General features: G+C 33.9%; 1 protein-coding gene across 2 annotated transcripts in view; it reads left to right on the forward strand.

Annotated features, from left to right (window-relative positions):
* Nucleotides 1-23,172, forward strand: part of EPHA3 (EPH receptor A3) — a 330,559-nt gene that overhangs the window by 195,065 nt on the left and 112,322 nt on the right. The window lies entirely within an intron of this gene.

Below are 23,172 nucleotides of genomic sequence, written 5' to 3' on the forward strand. Positions count from 1 at the left end.
TAGCAGTTCTGTCGGGGTTCCCTATCTTTAGGCCTCATACAGTATAGATTTATTTCACAGGTAATTGCATGGAGAAAAATTAACAATGGTAAGATGGTAGATGTCAACATGTCTAACTGTAATATACGAAGCACGGTTTCATATAAACGATTTATTCTTATTTCATAACTTTAATTTCTAGTTGATTTTATACAAATATTGGATGCAGATCCCCTGAAACATCTCTGAAATATTATTGTATATATCACACATACATTGTAAGAAAAATATGTCCACCAAGGTACAGTATCTGTCAACCCCGATAGAGAGACAAGGAGAATGTATGAGTCATATTTTTGTGCCCACGTGAAATACCTTTTCAAATATTTAATGAAAATATAAGATACATTCCTTGAAAAAAATATATACTGAAAAAATCTGTCTTATAGCCTACTTCTTACCCTGGGAGATGCTATGAGGAAGAAAGTGTTCATCAGTGCTAACTGTTTCAAATACTACAGCTGGTAAAAAGTAGGCACAGAAGGAGAAAACCACCCAAATTATGAATGCTGTGTGCTGTTTTCATGGCACCAGGTGGAGATGTTAACACTCAATCAATCTCTCTGGCATTATTTCCCCTCTATAGTTCCAGCTTTATCACCATGAAAGATGCTTTGATCCTCGTCTGTGGTGTCAAGAACCACAGGTCAAAGCATCAATGACATTCCAATCAATAGGGCATCATTTCACATTAGTTTTTAACTGATATAATATTTCTCTAATGCATTTTGACAACATCTGGCATAATACAAGGGTCTCTCTCTCTCTGCTAAGGTATGCATTGTATATATATTCAGAAAAGGTTATATACAGCTTTCGTTAATGTTTTGAAATGGAGATTAATTATGACATACTTCACTTTCACTGTTTCAGATTTTGAAGGCAGGAAGAAATGCTATCTTTAGAATATGCTTTACTTTCTTCTTGCTGGTGACTAATGCTGTCTATGGGTAATGAAATTTTTATATTTCTAACACGCTGGATGGTAATGCCATTGAAAATGCTAAGATTGAGCAGAAGTATTGATTTTGGATTACAACTATTATGTAACAATAAAAGCTTTCCTTTAGTAAGTGCCTGCCTACTTTATGAGTGGTCATTTCAATGTTCAGAACCACACCGTGAGGCAGAAGTTTTGCAGTCAATATACACATGTGGAAATTAAGTTCAGAGAGGCTGAGTAAATTCTCCAAGATCACCTAGTGGCAAAGCCCGGATTCTCCCTGAGATCAAACTTACCATCCCTATGCCCTTTCCACTGCCATTCAGGACTCGTCTCCTTTTTAAAATCTGCTTAACTAAAACCAAACTATTGTAAAATTAGAAAAACAGAAATTTTTACCTTAGTGAAAGCATAAATGTTATAGTGTGATATCAAATTATGGTACAGAAAATCATTTTCACAATTAAGTTCTCTCTTTTGAGTTGCCCTTTTACTGTTTACTGATAAGAGAATGAGGGGGTATAGCTCCTCAGTGCTGTCAGCACGGGTAATATTGATGTGGAACACATTCAAGACAGACCTGGAGCACAGGACAATTTTAGATCTGGGTGTGTTTAAATCTGGCCTCGCATTGCCGATGGGAAGAGAACGACAATTCTGAAAAATGGGAGTGGGGAGGGATATGTGTAAAGGAGAGGTAAAGAGATGCAGCAAATTCTCATAAAAGGAATTTACAGCCCACTCACTGATCCCATAGAGACCAGTCCTAATTACTATGCATACAATGACAAAATGTGTCTTGCTATATACTGACCCGAACAGGCAGAGCTATGAGATATACTAGATATAAAACAAATAATGATTTTTACCCTAAAACTTGAGGAAATATTAAAGCTTTTTTAACTTTTTACCCTAAATGTGCAGATTTTTTAAAATAATGTAATATATTAATGTTAGTGTATTCTATTCATTTAATATGTAAAATAAAGACTAGATTTTTAAAGATTATTTTTACAATTAAAAATGTTAGAATGAGAGCTTTTAATACTAGACAAAAATAATTCAAACAGATGAGGTTTCTGTTTCTAAATTGTTTTACGTTGCTTCTACATAAGTGATATTTTTTGAGGTTTCTGAGTCACTTAAATACAATTTTGTAGGTCGAAATGTTGTCTTTTTTAGTTTTATGGCCAGAGCAAAACAGTACTCATCTGCAATATGTGTAAATTGCACACGGGTTAAGTAGGTTAGGGATGAATTACTTTGTAACAATTTCCTTTATTTGACAGATATCAATAATACAGTATATTACTTGCATTCCGGCCATTAGCATATTGCTATGGCCCAGTCATATTTAATTTGGGAAAACCCCAGATCATATGAATATTTTATTATTAATATTATTTGTAAAATCATATTTTGTACTCAGACCTCATTGTAAAATGCCATAATAACTTGAGGAGATATTTTAGAAATATCATATCATCATTATCATCTCCTTATCAATATCATCATAGTGTAGAAATGGAAATTATGTTTTCTGTAGTGAAAGAAAACTTACTGTCCTCTTCCTGAGATGAGTGTTAAGGTATAATTCTGTGTCCAGCTCTTAGGGAAGTTTTGGGTTTCGCTTTTCAAGCAATTTCCCTATTCTTTAATTGGCTATATTGTTGGGTGACAGGAGTGTGATGATAGTTTGTATATCTTGGTTGTCCTGGCTTTCTTCAAACTTTCTTCATTTCATACCACTTTCAGTTGAATCATTTGACTTTTCTTAAAAATCAATCTTTGCATCTAGGTCCTCATGTGTTTCCACATAACGCTCAGACAAAACTAACTGTTTGGGCACATAAATGTTCAGATAGCTACCGGATTCATGCAGAAAGTTTATGTTGATGGTACCTGTGATTCAGTGCATTCCATCTCCAAATAAGGGCTTTCGGTCATCAGAAACCTATTTAGGGAACTTTCGATTGTGGAGCTCCCAAGAAGATTCTACTGAGCATGTGTAAAAATAGCACATCTAAAGAGTGGTAGAGTTGCAAAGTATGAGTCTTGATGTTAGTTGTAAGTTTTTTTGTTCTGTCTATATTTGAAAACATATAATACGCAAAGTATTAGACAAGTACTGTGTCAATTATATTAAACAGTTCTGTGGACTCAGAGCAATATATTTACTCCTCTCCATAATGATAAACGTTAATGTTAAATAGGCTAAAAGAATAATGGCATAATTTACATTTCTTTGGTCCTTATATTTTATTCAGAGTATTTGCTCTCAGTCATGCCCTTATGGAAATTATTGTCTCTAACATCCATATATTCCATTCATTACACTGTGCGTCTCCTTCCCAGTATCACCTACTTTTTCTTTAGTTTCCAAAATGTAGGCAATTTCTATTCATACGTGTCATTTTCTCTTTTTTCTCTATTATTTTCTTCTATAGAACCTAAGAATTGTAGAGGAGAAAAATTGAATGGGAAAGAGAAGTAGGGAAGGGAGCTAATGTAATGGCAGGAATGAGCACGGGAGCTATGAATACACACACACACAGGTACTCATGTATGTATGGATTGCAGTTAATTTGTTTCAATAAATACCAACTACTCATTCTGTATTAAGAAGTGTTAGAAGATCTAATCTACAGTCCTAAGTATAATAGTATATACAGGATGATTTTAATTTAATTTACAGCTTAACATAGCCCAATCCCCCAGGAGATACAATGACAATGTGGTGTCCCGAGACAGAAGCACATACAAACCCTAAAGTTACAAACAGCGGAGCTGGGAGCTCACTGAGGAGCCGGTCGGCATGGAGAGAAAACTGAAGCTCGTGGAGATAAAACTCAATCACACGATGACAGTTCCCACCAAAGCCCTACCCAGCATTCCCCAAAACGCAACCTGTTCTGTCAAGAGACAGGCTCATCCTTTGTGCAAAAATGGGGGTCTCAAATTGCCTAAACTGATGCCATAAAATGTTGAAACAGCTTCTCTTTCTTGTACTTCTAAGCTGTCATATGAATTCCCTACAATTACAGATTATCAGTGGCTTTGAGTAGAGGCTCACCGTGTGACATTTTGCTTTTAATATGCTTCCACTAAATACTTGTGGAAATGAATTGGAAAATGCTCTGAGGTTTGTTTTCAACACACAGTGGTATGAGTATACATATATATGTACCAATAAATACCATTTTATAAATACCATTTTGTTCTGTCATTATAAAAAAGTATATATTTAAGCCAACTGTTCAAAATGTTTAGAATTCTGAGCACATGAAATTGCTGACATTTAAAAAATGGCATAATTCTAAAAACAGTAACTCTGTCTTTAATTCTTAGCATTATATTATTAGGTGTACTAGTAATATTTAGAAGAAACATAGGCATATATGCATGTACAAAGAATTCAAGTAGAAAATAATAAAATTGTTGGGGAAATCAGATGAAATACCCAGCTCCCTGCTGGTGCTTCCCACGACACCTGAGCTTTCCAGGCCGTCTGAGGCAGCAGCATTTCAGTGGCCTCCAGCTGTGGTCAGAATAGTGTTCATCTCGTGCTATTCTCTAGTGTCCCAAAGGTGTTTAATTTTCAAGTTCTGGTTGACACAGAGGAATAGAAATTCAGTGAATGAAAGAGGAACTTGAGATAAGGAACTAAAGGTGACTACAGGGATATTATCTTTGCTTTAAAGGAAACGTATTCTCTAATGTAATCATTAAGCTATCTCATGTTATTTTGTAATCTTGAGGGATTAGTGCTAAATAGATGAGGAAGTCTGCATTCTAGGATATGAGATTTTTATTTCTTTTTATTTTTAAATCATAGCTGTGTACATTAATGCGATCATGGGGCACAATACACTGGTTTTATAGACCATTTGACACATTTTCATCACACTGGGTAACATAGCCTTCCTGGCATTTTCTTATTGCGTTAAGACATTTACATTCTACATTTACTAAGTTTCCCATATACCCTTGCAATCTCGTGGACTTTTTTTTTTTTTTAAGTCATGAAGCTGTATGACAAGGCTTTTTAATCCCTGTTTAAACTTAATTATATGCCTGTATAGGGTCTTGATTAACAAAAAGGAGTTAGTAGGTCACCAGCATTAGGTAGATATACCACACCACAAAAATATTTGGAAGTCTTTTACACTTCTGAAAAATTAGTATTGGAATATTCAAACATGTTATTGTTGAGTAAACCTACTCAATTCATGTGTTGAGTAATGATCTTTCACAGTGAAGAGTTGCTATATATTTCTCTATAATGTAGAATTGAAGAGGGATTACTAAAAGATGATCAAACATCTTAGCTATTGAAAAGTCTGTCTTGTACCTATAGTAGTTGTTAGGGGGAGAACTGATGGACAATATGAATTGGGTATGTGTATTGTGTTTCTACTTCTCCAGGAGGAATTTCAAACGCTAACTATCACATAACAGTGTTCCTATATTTCAATATATTCACACATGTATGTGCAGTAAAATATTATTGAAAGCACATGCATCCCCAGTTAATTTGAGCCAGCCACAATTTGTTAGCTGCTCCTAAAGTTGTGGGTTGTGAGCATAACAGAAGCAGCTTGTGAATTGAAGAATGAACTGGTATCAATTCTATCCCCACCACCCACTGGCTATAGATCTGGGAAAGAAGTTTTCAGTGTAAAATGGTACCCAGCTACATAGTACAGATCAGGACTAGAATGCAGGTCTGCTGCCTCCCAGACAGAGGATACCTTTCTCCTACATGAAATGACGCACTTGAGTATGGAAACTATGCCTATCGTTCAACCTAAATTAAAATATGTTCAGCCCCAAGAAATGTTCTGATCCTACTCCATCAAGTTAGTTCTGGAATAGTGTGGGCACATCACTTCCTTTAAGTATACGCTGCTGCTTTTAGACGCACCACAATATTCTCCTTCTACTTTGCCAAGTTTGAGGAATGTATAATTTATTAAGAAGTATGGACAAACAGAAAAGGTTGATTGAGACAGAAAGGATTATGACAGAGTATTATAAGGCAGCAGGAGCAAGGGAGTAGGTTAGAATTGAAAGTAAATGTGTTGTGTGCAAAATCAAATCCCAAAATATTAGATTAGTAAATTCCTTAATTTCAAGAGACTGAATGTTGTGCTACTTCGGAAAAATGAAAAAGGAATGTGAAAGTTTAGTTACAACACTATGCCATAAATGATATTAAGATTCTTGACGAAAAATCATTTACAAAATTGAATGGCTGCTCCCAATGTTACCGTCTTTAAAATGTATAAGCGTATTGTCTTCCGTTAATTTAAATCCATATTGCCTTATGCAGTAGTGGGACTGAATTATCTTATTTATGGGTTTGTACTTGCCATAATATTAAATCTAAAATTTGGTAAAATTATATAAATTCTGGAACAAATTATTCAAATTAATCTGCTTCATTAGAAAAGTCACTTGAAAAAGTAGCAACTACATGCAAACACACACACAAGCACACACACGCATACAGATGCACATGCACACACGCAGGAACACACATGCACACAAATGCACACCCACACATGCAGACACACATGCACATACATGTACACACATGCACACACCGACACACATACCCACATATACACACACACAAGCATGTACTTATCTTATTCAAGAGAGTTTCCTATTTGGCACCAAGGAATTATCCAAGTATCCATTGGATCTTTAGAAATAATGCTATGATCACCTAAAAGAGCCTGCCAATTATTGCCATATGTGAATGTGGTTTTTATAATCTGGACACTCATCCCTCAGGATTTGAACGAATAGCTCTGGCCTTTTACTTCTCATTAACTGTTGGAAAAAACTCTCAGACAGAGGAGACATTGGTCAGTGCCAGCAGGATACAGATCTGGACAAGTGGCTGAAAGTTGAAAGGATCAGTATCACCTTAGCAACAGGATGTACTTACTGAGAAATAAGACTGAGAAAACTAAAGAGTTTCTAAGTTATATATGTTTCAAAACTCAGTAAAAGGAGACTCTTTCCAGAAGTCAGGGCAAGATGTGGAAGGAAAGCTGCCAAGACTGTAAGTGTTTTTTTGCCCACATGGCACCTGAGAAACAAAAATTAGAAATTACCTTTATGGGGGGTGGGGAGAGGGATCTGGCGTGAGGAAGCAACTAGGTTTGGAGCTACAAATTCAGAGGTAATTACTTCAGTCACCCCTGAGGAGACCCATTCAGCTTGGTCCTTCCACCAAAGGACCAAAGTTTCTATCCTAAGACAAACAAAAACTAAGAGAGTGGTGCCTGTGGCTCAAAGGAGTAGGGTGCCGGCCCCATACACTGGAGGTGGCGGGTTCAAATCTAGACCCAGCCCCAGCCAAAAAAAAAAAAAAAAAAAAAAAACTCGAAAAAAACTAAGAGCAAAAATCGCTTTGGTTTGTCTATGCTTTTTAAAAGTTGTATAGACAAAATACTGGTGAAAATCCCTAGGGTTATATATTAAATGCTAGAGCCACTGTGCACAGCAAAGGACTTGCCACGTATCTATCAATAACAGAGTTAGAAAAGAGAATGCTGTTCTCTGATATATTTTTGTGAATTATATGAAGAGTATAATTTTAACAGAGAAAAAGATATTGGCACAATATGCCAAGAAAAAGCAAATGCCTATTATATCTCTAAAGGTAGAAAACTAAGAAAAGGCAAAAGTTTGATACTACTGAAATATGTTGATAAGTTAATTACTATCATAGATGTTGGAAATATTAGTACATAATATGTAAATACCTAATTACTTATATAAATGTATATTAGTACTAATTTCTAACATGTATTTGAAAATTGTTATACTCACATTTAATTCTTACATAAATCCTATTACAGCATTTTTTACTAACCCCATCTTAGGGACAAAGAAACTGAGGCATGCAGAAACTTTGTAATGTGCTCAATTATATACATAGTAAGTGGCAGAGCCAAGACTTGAACTTGAGAATTCTGAACATAACAATTACAGATGAATATAGAAATATCTGCTGAAGACTTAGCAGCATCAAGGTTGCACTTAAAACTGTCCGTCCTATAGTCATGATGTATTTTTGTTGATATGACTATAATTTCTCTTCTGCTCTCTTGCAAATAGTGAATATCAGCAAAAAATACAAAAGACAACTTGTGCTGGGGTCCATAGAACACAGGTTTTCTATTTTTGGAGCTGAATGTCTGGTTCACGAGAAATTTAAAACCAATATTCTCATCTAATTAACACCATGTTCTAAAAAAAAAAATGAATCCCAACTAAGTGAAGTCACCTTGTTTTTCTAATGTATCAGTAACAACAAAAAAAAGATTTTTCCAGAAATGTTTTATTGAATTCTTTTTATATAAAAAATCTATATGTTGCTAGCTCATTTTGGCTTCTCTTAAAACCCATATTTTTGCTAACCAACTTCATTTGTGGCCAATAAAAAAAAGCCTGTGTGACAAAGGAATCTAATTGTGGGCTTTTCTTAAAACAAAAATATTGGAATTCATTCTTTTGCAGAACAAATTCTATAAATACCACACAATTTATTATAATAAATGCTTTTTTTGGCATTTGTTATTAGGCAGCTTCATGTAATATCTCCAAATTTTAACTTTGTGTCTTTATCATCTATCTATGCCTTCCCTAAATCAAGAAATAGGAATAGGACCCAACCGCTCAATACAGAAGTTCAGATGTCAGTCTTTTTCCTCTCAGTTTATGCAGATTTATTTTTTTCTAGTTTTATTGAGATATAAGGGACAAATAAAAAGTTTTCTATATTTGAGGTATACAGTGTGACAACTTGATATACAAACATACATGATGAAATGATCACTACAATCAAGGTAATTCACACAACCATCACCTCACATACTTACCAGTTTTAGATGTCATTCTTGATGCTATCCCTCTGTACTCACTCCAAAACCTATCCATATTATCTACATACATATCACCGGTGAATTCACTTTTCTCTGTGTCCATAATCATTTCTTTCCTTCTGCCGTGTTATGTCTAATTTGAATTATTTTAGCAGTTTTCTAATAGTTCCATTCTTGACTCAGTTCAATGCATTTTCCCCACAGAAGCAAGAATGTTCTCTTTGAAACATAAATCTAGTTATGGTGTACCTCGCATGCATAAAATCTTTCAATAACCTCCTGCAACACTTACTATATAAAAATGAGATCATAATAATATCTTACAGGCACCACAAGGCCTGACGGGTCCTCATGCCTCCCCAAACTAATTTGAGGCCCACCTAGACTCTATGTTCCAGCAACACTCTTTTTTCTTTTCACTTTTCATCTACTCTCCAGTCTTTCCTCCTTTAAGGCTTTTACCCTAGAACACTCTGTCCTTCATGTTTTGTTTTTTAATTTTACATATCACATAAATCCTTTAGTGCTTTGTACAGATGATTGAAAATTTCAGTCTTCATCTTTAAGGTTAGATGTTTTATATACCATGAATACTATTCAACTGGAAATTCAGTTATTCCTTTTCTTGTCTAAGCTAATATGAAGTGTCCATTTAAGAAAAAAATGTTCCTTTAGTAAATATAGCTCATGTTTTCTTTTATCCTTTGAGATGATTACAGATTTTATTTGAAAGAAATGTTTTGGAGGAAAACAAGGGAATTTTTTTTTAAATTTCTAGTTTGAAATATTATTTATCATTATCACTAATCATATATCACATATATATTTTTTAGAGAGAATGTGTATATAATATATACAGTTATCCCTTGATATCCATAGGAGATAAGTTCCAGGACTCTCAAGGATATAGAAATTTATGGATACTCAAATCCTTTATACAAAATAGTGTTATATTTGCAAATAAACTATGTACATTTTCCCATGTGCTTTAAATCATATCAAGATTACTTATAATGTAATGCTAGTAAATAGTTGTTCTACTATATTGTTAAGAGAACAATGATAAGAAAAAAACTCTGTATATGTTTGGTGCAGATGCCACCATAGAATTTATTTTGTAATATTATTGATGTGTGTTTAGTTGAATCCATAAATGTGGCACCCATGGATAGAGAAGTCCAGCTATAAATCAGTATTTATACCTAATGGAACACACACAAAAAAATTGTGGTCCATCTTCTTCCTATCATTTTATTGTGAAACTTCATGATTAATTCATGAAGTGAGACTAATTTGTTATCAGGAAACTAGTCCTACTAAGATGTCTATGTTTGGTTAAAAATGGTATTTGAGCATAGGAAATAGATAATGCGGAATCACTATGGAGACATGAAAGAGGCTTCCATTCTTCTCTCAAAATATATTGGTTGCTTTATATGAGACACTCATTCTAGTAGGTATCCAAATATAAAGGCCAAGAAAAGCAAAAAAGGTGTCCATGAAGTACTCATGATGTTATCTGTCTCACTACAGTAACACAATAGGAGTGTGTGTCAAAGACTAGAATGTGTTTTATATATGTAGTGTGTGTTTTACGAAAATATGATTGTATTGTCAATGTTTAGTTTATAGATAAGTAACTACACTGATTTGCAGGATGCATCAATTATCAACTGAACAGAGCACACTGTTGAGAAAGAATTTCAGTTAGTTGAATTTTTTATCTAGCCTGTAAATATACAGAGGGTGAAATGTGAAGGCAATCAGAAATAGGCACCAGAATATGCATTTACATGATATCAGATCATATTGATCATGAACTTACTTAGTCATGATTGTTTGCAAATATAGCTCCCTACTATGTATCATCAAATAAGTTGAAAAAACTAAGAAATCAAGATCTACTTAAAAGAAAATGGTACAGACTCTAGCTGTCACATGTCATGTTGAAGGCACTTTGGATGTACTCTCAGACATACTATTATACTCTTAATTAGCAAAATCTATTGGTTTTAAACCAATTACTTAGTTGTGCCAAATGTGTATTCAGAGTAACAAGTACAGATTGGGGTGGAGCTGAAGGCTCTTTTAGGCATCTTTTCCAAGTGTATTAAATCTACCCCCAAAGATCTGGGAAAGGACTTTTTTGTGATGTACTATTTTCAGATACGTGGTAAAGATACATAATTGGGAACCATATCTGAAAATGCTGAAAGAAATTTCCACTCCAAAACTGAAAGGACTAATGCAATCCCACTTTATTACTTTAGTCTGCTAGACAATAAGTCCTCTCCAGTAACTAAAGGAAAATAAAACATTTTACTTTTTCTCTATACAAAAATGTTCCTTCTTTTGGCAGGTAGCATAAAGAACATCGAAAATTCATACTATGGTAGGCAGGCCGATTCTGTCACTAAATTAATCGGCCACAAATACCTTTCTAGCAGATCTATGTCAGCTGAGCATTCTCTATTTCTAATGCTAAAATTACTTTCCATTGGAGCCTTCACTGGGCTAGATGCATGACATATTATTGCAAAAATCTACTGTGGACCTAGCAGTTACTGAGATGAAAATGAGGTAATTGATTTCCCTGAGTGCCTTTGAAAATCTTTCTGTATATTTATAGTTACATAAAAAATGTGTTACTTATTTTTATGTTGTTGAATTGCTTGTTAATGCTACATTAGTCATCATTTTAAAATTTTACAGGAATAAGAATGGATGCAAAAAAAAAACCCCAAAATATCTGTATTTGTAAGCCCCCCCAAAATAGATTTAGTTTCTGATTACAACACTTAATAGTGAATAAATAGCCATTGCACTTAATATCTTTAAACTTGAATCTTCTTCTCAGGAAAAATAGATACTACCAGTTTCATATGATTGTTGTCCAGATGGAAGTAAAACACAAGTATAGTGCTAGGCATGGAGTATGTTTTCAGTAGGAAATGCCGCATTTTCCTGTTGCTTGGACATAAGAACAGTTTTCTTTAGGTAATTAGATCTAGAGAAGATGCTGCAAACATTGGAGTGCCATCTACCTGGTTTCCAAAGGCAACACATTTTGTGCAGCTGGAATAAGATGTGACTATCTTCGAGAGCTCCCTTTCTCATTCTCTTCCCAATCCCTCACCTCTCTTGGCTTCATTTGTGAGATCTAAACCCCAAATTTGCAGAACATTCTCATAAAAAGAAGACAATTATCCTGAATACCTCAAACCAATAAACAAAATTTTAAAAACTAATTCCAAAGAGTTGATGTAGTATGTAGTGTCTCTGCCCTGAAGTAGAGTGGCAGTTTCTGTGTTTCACACCGAAACACAGATATACACACACACCCCCAGATGTATCTATTTTAACACATATAGATATGCCCATTCTATCTCTGCTCCTTCTCTCTTTGCCCTCCCCACCTCCCCCCACTTCAATCCCATCTACTCTTCTAGGAGTATTCTTAGATTATTACCAATTTTGAGATTATGAGAAATGGCCAGAGTGAACAAAAATGGCAGCCATCCTCCTACTGTTGTTGGTCTTTCTTAGGTTGCAAACACCTACTGTGTCCCAGTTATTTGGAATACAAGAGTGCTTTGTTTTGCCAACTGTAAACAATGCATTTTTAATATTTCCAATGCAATATTTTCTCATATCTCTCCAATTCTTTTTGATTTTTAATTCTTTCTTCCCGCAGGAAGATGAATTTAGTCTTTATATTCCTTTTATTGCAATTCATCTCCCAGCTTGGAGAATAATACAACTGTGAAGAAAGAAAGCGATCATCTCTACATTTAGAAATTACCCCCTTTAAGGAAAGCAAGACTATTAAAGCACATCTTAAAGTTTTGGCATATTTTACTTTTGTAACACCATGACATATTAATATATGTACTGTGACATCTGCCTATGAAATTCTTCTATATACTTGGGAAATTTCTTTCTAGCATTAATTGGGATAGAGGTTATATTTTGTATTTTTTGTATACTAACAGATATACACATTTGAATCTTTGCAGAGACTAGTTTTCTCCTTAAAAAAAATTTGTGTTCTTATGCAAATAGAAAAATATTTTTCTTGAATAAAAGGAAATTCATTTTATTTGAAGTTTAAATACTGTGTATAGACATGCTATTTTACACAAATACCAACATATATGTGTTTCTTAATAGTTTTGGAAAAGATTATTGGTTGCTGTTGTTGTGAAAGACTCATTTAGCTAACAGTTTTATTGATCTCCTGAGTTTCATTTATGATGGTTTTTATCTCTTCCTGTTGAGATTCATTCTTATCCATTTAGGAACGTATCTGAGAATACTTTGAATAGATATCTTTTTTCTATCTTGGAATAAATATTTGTCATAAATACAAAAATCATTTTAAAAGACACTGGAATTGCACTAACTCATTTTATTTTATTTTTCTATGGGCCTTTTAAATAGCTGTTATTTATGAAATTACTCAAATATTGAATACTTTTAAGTGCTAAACCTTTTCTAATTGTTAACCTTATATAATAATTAAGTAAATAACATATAAATGATACGTCATAGGTTTATTTTAAATCCATTGACTTTTTACCAATAATATCACATAAGAATCGCGTAATTCTAATAAATATTAAAATATAAAAATGCAATGGATATTACTATAAAATAAATTTATCTAAAAATTAAAGCCAATTTAAAGGATTTTTAACAAAATCCAATGTTATTACCATTCTTCAAAGCCCTAAATGGTCATGTTCTGTTTTGGAGAGTTAATAATTAACAATATAACCAAGAGAGCAAATATTTTATATTGCATCTCGCAACACTCACAGAAATTTTAGTTTTCTTCTGAGCTTTATACATTGTATGGGCTTTAATTAAATCCTGTATTTTAAAATCTATGTTATTTTCTGTATAAATTTCTTCAACTGGGGTTGTAATCGTGGTACTTGAGATCAAAGGTTTGAAATTCATATGGGTGGAATTAAGGAAGAAAAAAAGGAAACTCCTAAGACAGTAAAATAGAATCAAGAGCTGATAAAAACTGTGCTGAGTCTGTGCCCACGTGTATGTATGGAAGCTGGGGAATGATAAGGTTGTGTAAATTTCAGTCTCAGAAAAATCTATGTATGTCCAAAAGACAATACAAATTCATTTTTCGATACTGGTTAACTAAGTATGGCAATAAGTATGTAGCATGGAGTTTAGTTATGTACATCCATAGATGTAACTCCATGTATATGCACCCAAAGCGTAAATTATACAAAGACACACACATTCATAGACTAAAATGTTTTAGTTTTATTGTGTATGTACAATAATTTCACTTCCAAGACTTTGCAATGTTTATGTTCTTCATGAGGTAAGTGACAAAGTTCATGTTTGATGAAAACGAAAACACAGATAAACTATAAAAACATCATTACACATAGATTATTTGATCCTGCTTGTCCCCTGAAAAGATATTATGAACATATTTTTATAGAGGCTTCAACATGCAAATGTATAATTATGCAAATAGCATAATTTATTTATGAAAATGTACAAACATATCATAATTTATTTAACTGCTTTTCTAATTTAGGTCATCGCATTTTTTTCTAATTTGCCAATACTATTAATATCATTGCTCATGTCTTTCTGTAGTTGAATATACATACATAACTGTTCTTTCTGCATTCATATAAAATAGGCCATTTGGAAATTAAGGCGGCTAAGGTTTTCATGACTTTTATCTCAGACCCCTAATCTGGGTGACGTTGTGTGCTCCAAATTAAATTTATGTTAAGTGAATTCTCTTAATGAAGTTACAAGGGTGAGTATTGGTTGGCATTGGTAACTAATCCTTGTGTTCTAGTTTTGATACCAATGCTGCCTGGGAAATGATACTTTATAGTAAGGGAGTATTTAGATACAGAAGTGATTTATTTTGCTTCTCTAAAAATCCCTTCCTAGGAATAGTTTTCCTAGACATTCCAGTGATATTTTGGCCTAAAGAAAACTTCGGGTACTAGTCTGAAAAGCTTCTCCAGGCTGCCTACTAATACACCCTTAGTATAGTTTTGGGCCATGTGCATTTTAACATTCACTGTAATAATATCCATATGTAATATTCTGTCTTCCATTCTCTCCTCCTCCCCATCTCTCTTTCTGTAATTACCTGCTCATAACATACATATTTATATCAGTCAATCTCGTGCTCTGATTGTTGATAAATAAGAATAGAAGAACTTGATTAGTGATACTTTTAGGATATACAGTTCTTACTTAAAAGTGGACAACTGAAAAGCTGGCAAAACAAAATCTTCAGGGCCAGAAGTCATTTTAGTATTCTCTTTGTACTGAATGCACATTGGACATATTTCAGTGTTACTGGCACCTGTCTGGCTAAATCTGATGGAACAACAACAAACACAATAAAGTCTTGTTACTAAGCTATCTTTGAGCCATACTAGATTGTGATTGATTCTGTTGTGTTTAATGGTGTGGTGGCATTTTGCCTTAGGCCTTTTTTATTGAACAGTGGAAGGAACAGAAGAAGGAAACACTTGATCACTTTGTAAATGCTGCACAGTGCAGCCCAGGTTTAATGACTGAATGTAGCCACTTCCAGTGTATTGAAATGCCCTGGCCTTGCCTCAAAGCATTGTACCTCTATTCAGATGGCAAAGAATAGAGTTCCTGTAAGATTGTGGAGTGCAGCTCATTTTGGGAATAAACAGTTGCTTTGACCTTGTACAGGCAAATAGACCCTGTCAGGCCTGGAATTGCAAGGCCAGGAAATCATCTGTTTAGCCAGTGCTGGTTCTAGTCATTAGTTTGTGTTTATGGTTGGGAATTGGTAATAATAGCTGTATGTGTTCCAAAGTAAGGTCTGAATACTAAAAGACCCCTCTTTACCAACAGCTTTATTTTTTAATTTAATGTTAATTCAAATTGAAATGAGCCTTTTAACCCTTAATTAGGACCATGTTTCTTCTAAAAGTCAACCACATTAGTCAACTGTAGACAAAATTCACTTTGCAATTGAAAGGCTGTCTTCTTTCTTTCAACAGTAGCCACCATGGTTTACTAAGTGCATTTGTTTTGCTTTCACTATGGTAACTTTACCCATTCTCTGTATCAGCACAGCACAAAGTCATCAATTACAATGTAGAGGAAAAATGTGTTTCGTGCTTTGGGAATGAGGCCAAGATTCTATCCTGAAGCTCTTTCATAATTATTATTCATTGTATAGGTAATGCTTATAAGACTGCTTGTTCCATGCTTTTTTCTTTATTATTTTTCAGAGCTCCAGTTTGTTATTTTACCCTCCTGTGGGCCACAATGTTCAGTTCCTGCTTTATTGTTTCCCCTTTATAATTATAGAATCATTAGGTTCCCAAAATATTTTATATTCATCCATAAAAAATTAGTATTATTTTGGCTTCCTTCTATTATCTTACTCATATTTTTAGTATTTATCAATAGAAAAAAACATTTGGCAAAGGATTCATCCTATGTTTTCACTGTGGCCCATTCTGTTTTTTTGTTTGTTTGTTTGTTTTCAGTAAATGTGGAGGTTGGTAAATGAATGAACAAACATATCTCCACTAACTCAGCACCAAAAATAGAAAATCTAAAGGCTAGATTAGCAAGAAAACAAATAAATACCCAATGCAGATTAATAGGAGAGAAATGTACTCTCTTTTATTTTTTTTTTTTTTCTGTAGAGACAGAAGAGTGCCGTGGCCTCACACAGCTCACAGCAACCTCCAACTCCTGGGCTTAAGCGATTCTCCTGCCTCAGCCTCCCGAGTAGCTGAGACTACAGGTGCCCGCCACAACGCCCGGCTATTTTTTTGGTTGCAGTTTGGCAGGGGCCAGGCTTGAACCCGCCACCCTTGGTACATGGGGCCGGCGCCTTACCGACTGAGCCATAGGTGCCGCCCGCAATGTACTCTCTTTTAAATGGTATTTTTATTAGTTTCAACAATGTGCTTATTTTTCTTGTCATTAAAGAGAAAGAAAACAATTTATTAACCTATACATTAAAAATTAAACATAATTAATATTAATATTTTGATTCATATTATCAAATTTGATTTTTTATTTCTATAGATTTCCCTGAGATTCCCAAACTTCTAAGCATTCTACTGTATCTAATTGCAAAAAAATACGTAGTTCTATTATGTTTTATTATTGGTTGAGATGAAAGTATAATATAGGGAATTATTTGTTTGCCAGTCAATTTATCTCTCAATTCATTGAACCATAAAGTAGATGTGCTCTTTGAATATTACTGCTGTGATGTAGGAAAACATGCAACATCTGTGATTTCTTTTTCTAATACTTTTTTTTTTAAGCGAGGAAAGAACTTAATTTCTTTGTCTTGTCGGGGTATATGATTTTATCATATCAATGGGTAATTTTAATCCTTGAGGCAGTGATAAATATAAAGATACTTTGTTCTTTCTTCTTTATTTAGAAAATAATCAGAATTCTACAGATTTGGTGATAAAAAGTATTAACATTTTAAACTGTCTGGGCCTGAAGAGGCTCTAGAGACAATTTAGTCAACACCTGTCATTTCATAAATTAGAAAATTAAAGTCCTGAGAGACAATCAATTTAATCATTCTCTTAAAAAATGCATCTCATCAACTTCTCGTTGCTGGCCAGTGTGCTAGACACAGGGCATATAAAATGAATAGAAAGTAATTCCCATCTCTGTTATGCTCAGGATCTCACCTGGGAATACATGACTCCTAAAAATGGAACCTCAGAGTCATTTATAAAGGAGAAAGTCACTATTATAACCACCTCATTAAAGTTTTAAGGCACATGATCAGTGAATCTGAAAAATAAAATCTATTTAGTAGAAAATACTAGATCAAGACATGCATCTTCTCTTTCCTAGTCCAGTGCTTTTCTTGTAACATGCTAAAAATACCTTGAAGTATTGAGATGAAAAAAAATTGAGGAAATACCTTGGTGAGGATAACATAAATGCCCCATAGAAAAATGTCTTACAACTCAAATTCTCAGGTGAATTTCTAAAGTAACTGTGCCATATGAAATTGGTCTCCTCTTTAAAAACCAGGATTATGGCTTTTATTACTATAGGAAGGAAAACAATAAGTTGTCTTACCTTGCTTTGCATGCCGTAACAACATATCAAAACTGTGTGTCTTATGACCAATAGGAATTTACTTCTCACAGTTCTAGGGGCTGATAAATCCCTGATGAAGGTGCTAGCAGATGTAGTAGCCAGTGAGGACTCATTTCTTGGCTCAGAGGTAGACCTGCTAGCTATGTCCTCACATGGTAGAAAGGACCATAAGGCTTCTCTCTGGGAGTTTCTTTTAAAATGTAACTAATCCCATTTATGTAGATTGTGCCCTCATAATCTAATCACTTTCCAAAGGTTCCACAACCCAACACCATCACATTGGTTATTAGGTTTCAACATATGATTTTCTTTTTAATTTCAAAATATTATGGGGGTACAAATAGTTTTGGTTACATGGATCACTTTTATAGTGCTTGAGTCATGGTTACATATGTACTTATTACTCATATAGTGTTTGTTATGCCTGTTAGATATATTTTTGTCTACCTCCTCTTTTTCTCTCCCCCCCTTGATATTCATTAATATTTACTTCCCTCTAGGCACATGTATGGTCTATAGTTAGTTCTAATTTAATAATGAGTACATGTAGTATTTGTTTTTCCATTCTTTAGATACTTTGCTTCCCTTAGGACAATGATCTCTAGTTCTACCTGAATTGTTGCAAAGGCATTATGCCATCCTTCTGCATGGCCGAGTAGTATTCCATGGTGTACATATACACATTTTGTTAATCCACTCACAAATTGATGAGAAGTTAGATTGATTCTACATCTTTGCAATTATGAATTGTGCTGTAATAAACATTCAAGTACAAGGTGTCCTTTTGATAAAATGACTTCTTTTCCTTTGAATAAATAACCAGTAGTGAGATTACTGGATAAAATGGTAGGCTAACTTTATCATACTACCCAGAGTGATTTACATATTCAATGCAATCCCCACCAAAATATCAATATCATATTTCAAAGATATGGAAAAAATAATTCAGGCTTCATTTTGAACCAGAAAAGAATGCAAACAGCCAAGACTACCTCAAGACAAAGGAATAAATCTGGAGTCATCCCATTACCAGACTTCGGACTATACTATAAGGCTATTGTAAACCAAAGCAGCATAAAACAGACACAAAGATAGAAACACAGACCAATGAAACAGAATAGAAAACTCAGACTTCAACCATCCACATATAGCCATATAATCTTTAAGAAAGCAGACAAAACTAGGCATCAGGGAAAAAAATCCCTGTTCACTAAATGGTGCTGAAAAATTTGATAACTACATGTAAAAGAATGAGACAGCATCCATATCTCTTGTCACTCACAAAAATTAGTTCATGATGGAAAAATAAATTAAATGTAAGATATGAAACCATAAGAATTCTAAAGAAAATGTTGGAAAAACTCTTAAAGATATCGGCCTATGCAATGAATTCATAAAAAAAAAAAAAAGTTCTGCACATGTAAGGAAATAATCAATGGAGCAGATAGACAACATACAAAATGGAAGACAATATTTGCAAGCTGTACATCTGATATGAGCTAATAACCAGAAACTACAAAGAACTCAAGCAAATCAGCAACAACTACAACAAAAATCAAACCCCATCAAAAAGTAGGCAAAAGACATGAACAGAAGCTTTCAAAAGAAGATAGACAAATGGTCAGAAAACATGAAAAATGCTTAACATCATTAATCATCTAGGAAATGCAAATTAAAAGCACAATGAGATATCACCTCATCCCTATTAGAGTGACTTTTATTAGAAAATCCAAAAACAATAGATACTGGGATGGATGCAGAGAGAAAGGAAAGCTTATATGTTGTTGGTGGATCTGCAAATTACTACAACCTCTATAGAAAACAGTATTGAGAACTAACAGCAGATCAATGTGTGAACTTTTGAGAAATGAAAACATTCAGATTATATTAAATACCTAGGTCATATTAGGAGATAAATATATTTGTTTTATGAAGGGTGAATAAATGAATCCAAACATTATATTAATAAGTCTGGTTCGAGGGCTGCACCTATGGCTCAGTGAGTAGGGCGCCGGCCCCATATACCAAGAGTGGTGGGTTCAAACCCGGACCTGGCCAAACTGCATCAAAAAATAGCTGGGCGTTGTGGTCCCAGGCACTTGAGAGGCTGAGGCAAGAGAATCACCTAAGCCCAAGAGCTGGAGGTAGCTGTGAGCGGTGATGTCACGCACTCTACAGAGGGCAACAAAGTGAGACTCTGTCTCTAAAATAATAATAAGTGTGGTTCCAAGCAAATCAAAGATGCCATCCAGTAGGTTAGAGGATGTGCTATCTTCCATTTTTGAATGGTCATTAATTTAGACTCATGGATTATACTACTTTGATTTATTAAAATGAAATCAAAGATGACAGTTTTTACCATATTTTACTTGTTTAGAAATCTTTTTGTAATGAGAGAAGTAAACATCTGTGGGACCACAAAAAAAAAAAAAATGACCATTTTACTCCACTTAAAAGATTTTAAACTGTTTAATCACTCTTTGCTTTTACTATCCTGGGGTTAAAATCTATGATTATTTTTTTTACCAGTGTTTAACTGATAAGAACATTTACTTCTGGGCTACCTGAGGAAAAGATGTACATCAGAACTCTGTCATTTTCACAGCAGATTTGTAACATGTATACATCCAACTTAGCAAGGACTTATATTAATTGTGGTGTATAGCATTGAAGATCTGGGCGATTTACCTGGGGCTTTTTATTTTAAAACTTGTCACTGGGAAAATCTAAATTAATATTCACTTGTCAACACTTCTTGTTTACTCTGTTTTTCTGTTGTTGTTCTTTGTTTCGTTTTGTTGTTTTGGTATTCTCTGATAAGCTTACCAGGCCTTGTTTTAAATAATGTAAGGAAAGATATCATATGAACTTATCTACTTTGTATACTTTACACGAATTTTTTCTTACTTTTATATGTGGAACTTTCTTCAGCCTATAAGATGATACTTGAATGGGAAAAAAGTGTATAGATTGTTACAGACAGGGTGTTGCCTTTCTAAACTCTTGACATAGGTGTTTGCTAGGTCAGCAAGTATAAGATTACACATCCTTCTGATTTTCTTGGTTTTTAACTCATTATCACATGTAAACTGCTGCTATTTTGGCCAATATACCCATTATCAAGGCTGGAATAATCTAAGAGTGGCTGTATTTGAATGTGGACAACATTCCCAGAAAAGAGAGATGTATATTAAAGACTTTCATCAGATTCATTTCTCTGTTTTTTAATCATTTTTTTGGACATAAGTTTGCCCATTCATCTCTAGCTGCACAAAAGCCTGAGTGAGATAATAATTGTCTGGATTCAATTCTGAGCAAAATGAGGATTCTGTTAGCAAGCAGGAAGCAGAGTGTGGATATTGGGTGCGTAATTAACAGCAGTTGCCACATTCCTCTGTATAATAGTTTGTCTTTTCATGCTGGTCTATTTGTATATTTAATTATGCTTCTTACCAGCCACCTCTTGCTATGTTTTTATGATTCTTCTCAAATGGCACTTCTATGAAGTCTCTTCTAAACAGCCAGTAAGAATGGAGTGATTGCTCAATGTGCCCTGTGTTAAATGCCTGCTGCTCACTCTTGATTGAAAGGGCCCTTTTGGTGTGGACAGAATTTCAGCCTTTATGGCTATCAATAACCCTAAACAAGAATAGATGCCTGACATTATCTGTTAAACTGTATGTACATGTGCCTACCTAATCCTTTAGTATTACCATATCTAAGCTATAATTTAATAATAATTGGATGAACCCTAGTGACTCTATTGAGTCATATGCTTACCTTTTAGATTTATTAACTGTGGCTACCTTTAAGATGTTGATAAATTGTGCGATAGCTAAAAAGTGATTATGTGACTGTCTTGTCTTTTTTTAAGTATTGCATAGTGTAACAATTTATAATATTAACAAAAAATGATTGTTTAATTAATAATTAGATACCAAATGTTGTAAAAACCATGAAAGCCTCAAACAAAAACACTCAAATAAACTTACAAGCAAACAAAATAACAAAGTACATCAGAGCACTGCGACGTAATGTTTTAAAGACTCAGCCATGCCCTCTTACAAAATTAAAGGCATTCTATGATGAACTAAATTGAAACCAGAAGTTAAGTGCATAGAGTTTATTTATATATGTACTTTATATCATTTTACCCTGAGGAAATATGGCATGAGACATGAGTAGCAGGTCCTAACTAGTGCTTAAGGACAATGCTAAAACGCTTACATTATTAATACAAGTTTGGTTAGGGCAGTAGGATTGATTTGAATGGATCTCGATATGACACCATTGGTTGTTCAATAAATGAGCAATGATTAAATGATCCTAGAGCAGCCATTCTTAGTAGGCACATGGAACAGCAAGACTTGAATAATGATTGCTATCATTTTCCACTATTGTAATGGTTTCCCTTGATAGTGTATGTCTCTTGTTTTACTTCAAGAAACTTTCAGTGAGATGGTATTCCACTATGGATATAATGTTTTCTTTTTCAAAAAGCATTTAGTGATCATAAAAATTAAGACATGCCCACATAGATTTTACTTGATGCAAACAATTCTGTATGTACATTTGGAAGTTGCTATAATAAAATTCTGAAATTCAAATACAATCTATAGTGTCTATTCTATATTTAAGTATTTTAAGGCATCAGATCTCAGGGTAGCGTTGAAATTGAGTTTCACAGGTTTAGAAATTGTTCACTTTCAAAGATAATATGGACACAATTTAAAATTTAGAGCTTGAATTCCTTCTTCAAACTGATGTCAAGAGGCTTCTTGTTAGAATTTTTACTATGATTTCAGCTGTCAATATTTTCATGAAACTGAATCAGATGAAATAATACAGCATTTCAAATTTACTATCAGACTGAATGAAAATAGTATAGTGAGGCATATCTCTGTCAAAACAGTAAATAAATGCTGAACACTCAATGATAAACTAAAAAATCAATATTTGAAAACCAACCTACTGGATTTAGAAAACTCATGTCATGTAGAGATATGGACAAACATAAAAAAGATAACATAGATTTACTAAAAGAGCTTCAATCTACTAACCACTCACAAGTATATCAGTTTACATAGAAACTGTGCATCTCTATATATTTCAGATACTGACAGGAAAACATACTCATATCTTTATTTTAGG

The sequence above is a fragment of the Nycticebus coucang genome, chromosome 16, assembly GCF_027406575.1.
Source record: "Nycticebus coucang isolate mNycCou1 chromosome 16, mNycCou1.pri, whole genome shotgun sequence".
In the NCBI taxonomy this organism is placed as follows: Eukaryota; Metazoa; Chordata; class Mammalia; order Primates; family Lorisidae; genus Nycticebus; species Nycticebus coucang.